Consider the following 9242-nt stretch of genomic DNA (forward strand, 5'->3'; position numbering starts at 1 on the left):
AGGCAGAACATGGGCAGAGTCCAGTAGTGTACTGTCTCTGACTGTAGCACTGAAACTCTACTCTATGTCTCCCTCTAGTGGGGAAGCATACACTTCCTGATTATTTAGCCAAAATGTTTTCTTGTGTGTGGTTAGAGAAATATTATTATATTATCAAATAATGTAATAAATGAGTAATATTCCAGTGTATGTAAATATATTGCTATTATAACACATTTTAATGATATATGAATATCATATTGACACTGTTATAGAAGCATTTTTGCTATGTGGGGTCTGAAAGTGTTCATATTTACAGTGCTGGAGTTACTGGAGTTATGGATTTTCTGGAATCTAAGTTTAAAATGGAAATAATCTGTATCTACAGCCAGAACATTGTATTTATCTGGGCTATCATTCAGTGTCTGGAAAGGTTGTAAATGAGAAGCAAATCCTCAACTAAGTTATATTCAGACTCAGGGTGGCCAACCCTCTTCCTGGAGAGATAAAACCCTCCTGTATGGTTCTGGTCTATCCTATCAGAACGTGATCATCCACAGCTCTACCAGACCTTGTTTAGCAGAATCAGGTATGTTTCTCTGGAGTAGTTCTCTTCCATAGTGGAAGTACTATGAAATGGGGAACATTGAATAACAACACACAAATGTAACCTTTTGCTACTTTGGCACATTTTCTTAACCACCCTAACAGATGGACATCCTTGTTTTAATTTCAGCTCTGTTGGTGTGAACAAATCAAAACGTATCTTAACTGACATCCTTGTTTTAATTTCAGCACTGTTGGTGTGAACAAATCAAAACATATCTTAACTGACATCCTTGTTTTAATTTCAGCACTGTTGGTGTGAACAAATCAAAACGTATCTTAACTGACATCCTTGTTTTAATTTCAGCACTGTTGGTGTGAACAAATCAAAACATATCTTAACTGACATAATTCTCACCAGTCTCATCTCTCTTTGCTCTTTTTCTCTGTTTGTCTCTCTTTTAATCGGCCCCTGATAGTTTTTCATCCAGATAAAATGTAACCAGTCTATCTTGTGTTTGAACCTGTAGGTGTCTTTCTCTCCATGCATGACTGACTGCTTGGAATAAAATAACATATGTAAACTGAGATAGTAAACCTAACACCAATCTGAGAAACAGAATAAATGACACTGATTTTGCCAAGACCTTGGATGGAATACATTTTATATCACTGTGGTATTTTTGTTCAGATCAAATGTATTTTAAGGTATGTTGTTAAGATGTACATAATAAAGACAAAACACAGAGCTAGTTATCTGGGTAATTTGTTTGTGTGGTTAAGTTCACACCACCACACCTCATTGTCTCTGAAGGTGACACTCAGCCAGAGTTGGGGAGTAACGGATTACAAAGAAACAGTAACTATAATCCGTTACGTTGCCAACTAAAATAATGTAATCGGATTCCAGATACTTTTGAAAAAAATTTGGATTACTTTTGGATTACTTCAATTGAAAAAGATTAGGTGCACGAAATCATTATGACACGGTGCATGATTGATTTTTTATGTTATAGAAGCGCCTCAGTTGTTTTGTGATCATCATGCCCGCAAAGATGGACACGCATAACAAGTTCAGTGACTGATGAAGCACCAGTCTAATTGGTAAAAACACAGTGTATCTACCATAATACTAGCCAACATTTAAATGTGATTTTTCCCCCTAGAAAATTTCAACTGGTTTGTCAATTGAATTCCATCCATCATCCATCATCTTCCACTTATCCGGGGCCGGGTCGCGGGGGCAGCAGTCTAAGCAGAGATGCCCAGACTTCCCTCTCCCCAGACACTTCCTCCAGCTCTTCCGGGGGACACCGAGGTGTTCCCAGGCCAGCCGGGAGACATAGTCCCTCCAGCGTGTCCTAGGTCTTCCCCTAGCGTGTCCTAGTCCCTCCAGCGTGTCCTAGGTCTTCTTTTACATCACATAAACCTAGCAGTTTAACAGGGGTGTGTAGACTTTTTATATGCACTGTATTCAAGGTTTATTTCTCCAATGCACCGAACAAAACAGCCAAGAAGAGTTGCACTGAACAACTGACAGGATTTTTTTTTTTCATTAGGCAATCATTTGTTAGACAGTTGTAACATGGGGCTGCCTTCAAGATAAAACATTATATGGACAGTGGCGTTTTTATATGTAAAACATTGGTGGGGCTCAAACTATTTAAAAATATAGGATACATACCAGTAAAGCTACAAAACTCCCTCTTGCTACTGATGTGTTTATTTAACACATCAACAAACAGCGTGGCTCCACAAAACACTTTTAACGACAGAGCGGCTTGCTTCTACCAGGTGTGGTAGTACACATACTGGAGAGAGAGTGAGAGAGATACCTTCTTGTGTAATTGCTCTCCTTCTTTCTCACACACATGTAAAATTACCACTGTCACATTTACAAACCTAAATTAGAAATGCAACCAAGCTCAGAACCAATGTGCCTACAGGGCCATAGGCGAACAGCAATGAGCTCAACACCACTGAAGGCCACAACGAAGCGCAAAGACAACTTTTTAGGGATACAGATCCATTCTATGACAACAACCTTAATAGCCAAGCATGGACACACTGACACTCATCACCATCTATATCAATCGATCCAGCACAACAATATGACCAATGCATGGACCAGCACCACAAAGGCAGGATGATAAAATATGCTTTCACTCACTAAGGCTGAGGGCTTCACTTGAGTGCTTCACTTGAAAAGAAAGGTTGCACGGCGGTTCTTCCTCTGGGAAAACTTTTTGATTACATTGGGAATGAAGTCATGTAGCTGCTGAATCAGCTGGCTTTCGATGGACAACATGGCCAATGCAATGAGTCGCGGCTGTCCCATGGTATTGCGAGTGAAAGTTTTTACCCTCTTCAAGTTGGAAAAGTTCCTCTCAGACTCAGATGTCGTCATAGGTGTTATGATATTTTTCAGCAGAGTGATGGTCTCAGCAAAAGCCTCCTCTAGGTTGTTCTCATGGATGGATCTTAACAGAGACAGGGCCGTCTTACCAGTGTGAAGCTCAGTGTGGCGGTACAGAGTGGTCAGCTCAGACTTCAACTTCTCCTCGTTTTCCTAGAGGCCATAGTTTCACTGCACAGTCAAGCTCAAATGTAGGGAATGACAGAACAAATTGTTGGAAGAGCGAGCTGTCAACCAGCTGGGCAGCGATCAGGTGGTCACTTTGTGAAAACCTCTGCTACACCTGGGAGATGAGTATGTCACATGCCTCCTTCATCAACGGCGCTGTGTTGGTTATTCGTCAGCCTGTCTCGTCTGTTCCATCGTGAACGGTGGCAGCCCATTCATCAGTTTGCTTCCACATATTCTGGACATTCTCCTTGAAACGGGTGAGTGCACTGCTAATCCCAGATCCATCGAGTTTTGTATAAAACATCAACTTCTGGCATAAGGAAGAAAATAAATTCCAGCAGCTGCAGAAAGGCTCGGCCTCAGAGTTTTTTTGACAGGCCGTATGCCTCACTTATGGTGGTTTCATCCCATCCTGGTTGGGTGCGTATGTCCTCCATACACAGTAGCAGCGCGATTTCCCAAACTGCATTGACAAAAAAAAATTCCATCGTACACTGGGTGTCCTTGGAATGTGTCTCTGTGTTGCCTCAGCAAGTGCCGCAACATGTTTTGGAGCAACAGGTTAAAAGGTGTCAAAAGCAGTTAAATCTGCAAAAAACACCTTCAGGATGCTCATCCTTGCTGAAGAAAGTTGCTGCAAGGTCAGGTTCAGCTGGTGAGCAGAGCAGTGAACAAACTGGGCATGTGGGTATGTCTCTTTCATTAGCGTCTATACCCCTCTGACGTTTCCACTCATTACAGCCGCACAATCACAAGTCTGAGAGATCAGCTTTTCTCCCAGCTTCAGTGGTACCGGCACATCCTTGAACCTATTAGAGAGGCCAAGTCCAGTTTTATATTATACAGCAGTTTGAGTGATGACAATATCCCATGGCTGAAAGGCACCATGTCACTTTACTTCAAGTTTCTACTCCAAATTAAGGGTTTCAAACAGGTGCTTGAGTATGAAATCCACTTTATTCATTTTCTCAAGTTGTCTGGCGTTTGTGAAGCTAAAAAGATAGCTAAGACAATCTACCCTCCTCGCTCTTCTTGCCGACTAATGTTGGCGCCAGACAGACAGACAGCCAATCAGGTCTGAAATCAAAAAATACGCTGTAGTGGGGCTACTGTCTGTCAGACCCACATGGCATCAAATTCATGTGATCTACATTGATGTAGGAATCTAGGAAAGCGGAACATAAGTGGAGGAAAACTAAACTTCAAATTCACTATGACATCTATAAACAAAGCCTTGGTAGCTTCAACAATGAGTTACACAGGGCTGGACAGCAACATTTATCGGGAATTATCAACAAAAATATCAACAATACCCGCACTCTACTTTTCATGGTTGACAAGCTTACAAACCCAATAAAGCAGATACTATCAGAACTCATGTCCACAGTGAAATGTAATGAATTTCTTTACTGAAACAATTATAAGTATTAGACGGACTATCAGAACTACATAGTCTAACCAGGACTCTGTACCGTCACCACAACCACCAAGACATAACTTGGTTATTATGTCGCAATTTAATACAATTGATAAAAAATCTATTGAAGAAACAGTTCAACATCTTAAAGTTTCCACTTGCTGTCTGGACACACTGCCATCAGACCTTTTAAAAAAATAAAAATACTCTATAACAATGGACCTGGAGAAAATAATTAATTGCTCTCTGCAATCAGGCATTTTCCCAACGTCTCTAAAAACAGCTGCCATTAAGCCCCTATTAAAAAAAGAGAACACTGGATGTATCTATGAACAACTATAGACCTGTATCAAATCTCCCTTTTATAGCCAAGATCATTGAGAAGGTTGTCTTCAATCAACTCAGCAATTTTTTGACCTCAAGCGGTCTCTTAGACAAATTTCAGTCAGGTTTCCGAACTCACCAAAGTACTGAAATGGCCCTGATTAAAGTTTTAAATTATATACGGCTGAATACTGATTCTGATAAAATAACAATTCTGGTTCTATTAGATCTCAGTTCAGCATTTGACACTGTAGATCATAGAACACTTATAGATAGAATGAAAAATTGGGTAGGACTCTCAGGGACAGTCCTTTATTGGTTCAGATCTTATTTAGATGGTCTGGAGTTTCTTTGTCACCATTGGCAATTATGAATAAGAAAGGGTGGCTATGACATGCAGAGTTCCACAGGGATCAGTTCTCGAACCGCTTCTGTTCAATCTCTATATGCTACCTCTGGGCCAAATTCTACAGAAAACAAAAACATTAACTACCATAGCTATGCCGATGATACTCAAAAATATATGGCTCTCGAACCGTATGACAACAGATCAATAGACGCTCTGTACCACTGTATAGAGCACATAAATACCTGGATGAACCAAAACTGTCTACAATTAAACCAAGATAAAAATGAGATTATTGTGTTTGTCAACTAAAATAAAAGTATTAGTAAAGAGCTGGATTCTCTGGCCCTAAAAACCATGGACGTAGTGCGTAATCTTGGTGTTCTGATAGACCCAGACCTCACATTTAACAGTCATATCAAAGCGGTCACCAAAACAGCATTCTATCATCCAAAAAATATAGCCAGAATCAAAGGCTTGGTGTCCCAAAAAGACCAAGAGAAGCTCATCCATGCTTTTGTCTCTAGTAGGGTTGACTACTGTAATGGCCTCTTAACTGGACTCCTGAAAAATACTGTAAAACAACTGCAGCTCATTCAGAATGCTGCTGCTAGAATGTTAACCAGGACCAAGAGAACAGAGCACATCACTCCGGTCCTTAAATCTTTGCATTGGCTTCCAGTCAGTTACAGAATAGATTTCAAAGTGGTGCTTTTAGTTTATAAATCTCTGAATGGTTTAGGACCCGAATACATTTCTGATATGAAGAATATAAACCACCTGCCCCTAATTACCAGTTGCCCCTGAGCATATAGTGTAGCTTTAAATATACTGTAGCAGCATTCAAGTTGGCATATAGATGTACTAAATGTGAATGTCTCACAAAATGCTACAGGAAAATTGCTCTATATGTGGCGGTGTACACATTGAGGGGACCTACCTTAAGTCAAAACAAGTAAAATCGTTAACTAATTATGGGAATTGAGCGTTTACTCTAGCTTTAAATATAGCAGCATTGTTGTCTCCATAGAGACATCTTATCACCTACAGTGTAAATGTATCCAAAATGCTACAGTAAAATGTGGTGTACACATTGAGGGGACATACCTTAACTCAAATCCAGTAGAGTATTTTACTAATTATGTGAATTGAGCCTGTAATGTAGCTTTAAGTGTTGCAACAGTTTCCATAGAGATTAATCATGTCTTTCAATGTGAATTTCTCCCAAATGCTCCTGTAAATTTCTTTATATCTAGTTTACACATTGAGGGGACATAAATTAAGTCACATAAAGTAGAATCATTAACTAATTGTGGGATTTGAGCCTGTAATGTAGCTTTAGGTGTGGCAGCATTCAAGTTGCCATTGAGATGCATTTAACCTATCAATGGGAATCATTCCAAAATGCTTCAGTGAAATTGCTCATTATGTGGTCAACACATAGAGGGGATGTACCTTAACTCAAATCAAGTAGAATATTTTACTAATTATGGGAATTGAGGCTATAATGTGGCTATAAGTGTGACAGCAGCAATGTCTCCAGAGAGAAGAAATATACCTTTCATTTTCTCCAAAATGCTACAGTAAAATGTCTCTTTGTTGTGGACACATATAGGGTACCTTAACTCAAATCAAGTGGAATTATGTACTTAATATGGAAATTGAGGCAATAATGTGTCTTTAAGTGAGACAGCACCAACATCTCCATAGAGATGCACAATACTTTTAAATGTGAATTTCTCCTAAATGCTACAGTAAAAATGCTCCAGTAAAATGACATGTGGTGTACACACAGAGGAGACGTACCTTAAGTCAAATCAAGTGGAATGGTTAACTAATTATGTAATGTGGCATTAAGTGTGACAGCAGCAACATCTACATAAAGATGCAATATACCTTTCAATATCTCCAAAATGCTACAGTGAATTTGCTCTATATGTACCTTAACTCAAATCAAGAAGAATATTTTACTAATTATGGGAATTGAGGCTATAATGTGGCTATAAGTGTGACAGCAGCAATGTCTCCAGAGAGAAGAAATATATCTTTCATTTTCTCCAAAATGCTACAGTAAAATGTATCTTTGTGGTGGACACATATAGAGGACCTACCTTAACACAAATCCAGTAGAATCGTTAACCAATAATGATTATGGGAATATAGGCTGTATCAGATGTATAAAAGCTAAAACAAGGTCATACTACATCGTATCTTCAGAAATGTTTATTGCTTTAATGCATCTTAAAATAATAAAAATCAAACCGACAGAGCAAGACAAGCATATGCCTCGTGACACAGACTGCTTTTCAGAGCGCTTTCACAAATGCTATAGTATAGACGCTGTTGTGGAAATTTCTATATACAATGTATTCTCTCTGAGTAAAGGATTGAGTCCCACTGTTAAGATAGGTACAGGAATGTGTGGGACCTGGTATTTGCATAGGGGGCATCTATTGTCTGTCCAGATGGAGATCAGTGGGTTTTAGGTCAAGATAGGAGAAGATACAACAGGGGGCAATAAGGTCAGTTGGCCCCTTTGGGTAAACACTACAGTAAACATTATGGCAGGAAGGATAAGGTGGGGGAAGATAGCATTTGACGTGTGTGATAGAACAAAGGGAAAGGTGTTTGACTGACATGAAACAGATGGCAGCATCTTACCACACCCCTTTTTCCTATGTAATAAATACTGTCGAAATGATGTTTTTATTTAGAAACTATCCACCGTTACTTTGTAACCTGTATACTTTCTCCTTGCAAGCAAGATTAAAACCGTTTATTGCGCAATTGATTTCTCCTGTCTTACCTACCATTTTCATAGAACTATTTGGATTTTAGAAATTGCCATCACAACGCGCACACAATTTTCAAGAGTCGGCTAGGTTGACCGGAGTACAGTTTAGCAGAGCAGAGCTTGTACTCTACTTGTGTCATTGCTGACATCTCCGTCTTCCCGCTCTACCAATCTGACTTCTATATTCTATACTTATGCAGCCAGAGGCGACACACTTAATATTTCCATGACGTGGTATCGGTTCATGGTATTGTCATTTTTCTGAGTACGAGTTCAATTACAAATCCCAGTATAGCCCTGGTATCAGTATCGGTACCAGGGCTAGCCCAGTATAGCCCTGGTATCAGTATCGGTACCAGGGCTAGCCCAGTATAGCCCTGGTATCAGTATCGGTACCAGGGCTAGCCCAGTATGGCCCTGGTATCAGTATCAATGCATCCTTAACATAAAGCATTGGGATTGTTCAACAATAAAGTAAATCTTGAGAAATACGATTTGCCTAATAATTGTGCACGCAGTGTAGAAATAGTAGCCTATGCTATATACGTATTTTTCCTTCTGTGGTATTTTTTACTAGTGGAGGACAGCACACATGTTACTAAGAGCAAGTTTAGTTTCTTCACCATATGTTCACCCGATCTAAAAATAATTACTGTCTAGGACTTCTTTCTAACATGCGTTATTTAGCATCAACTTAAGTCTTAATCAGTGTCTCACCAAATATTCACATGGGCAAAATCCTACAAAAAGGGTCACGGTGTCTGAAGTGCTAGAAATGATCCACAGACGCTTGCAATGATCCGGGGAATCAGGGGAGTAATTGCAAACAAAGGTTTCTGTACCAAATATTAAGTTCTGCTTTTCTGATGTATCAAATACTTTTGTCATGCAATAAAATGCAAATTAATTATTTAAAATCATACAATGTGATTTTCTGATTTTTTTTTTTGGATTCTGTCTCTCACAGTTGAAGTGTACCTATGATAAAAATGATAGACTTCTACATGCTTTGTAAGTAGGAAAACCTGCAAAATCGGCAGTGTATCAAATACTTGTTCTCCCCACTGTATGTGCTCTCCCATATTTAACCCTTTAATAGTATTATTTCAGTGTCTGCTCATTCTGTCCATGGGCCTTATGACAGTCACATGCAGATTTACAGTTCTTGACAACACACACATACATACGCACACGCACCCCCTTTGTGCAGTTTCATATAACAATGGAATGAAAATGGCACATGATAGCA

Source organism: Esox lucius, chromosome 7, assembly GCF_011004845.1.
Source record: "Esox lucius isolate fEsoLuc1 chromosome 7, fEsoLuc1.pri, whole genome shotgun sequence".
Lineage (NCBI taxonomy): Eukaryota > Metazoa > Chordata > Actinopteri > Esociformes > Esocidae > Esox > Esox lucius.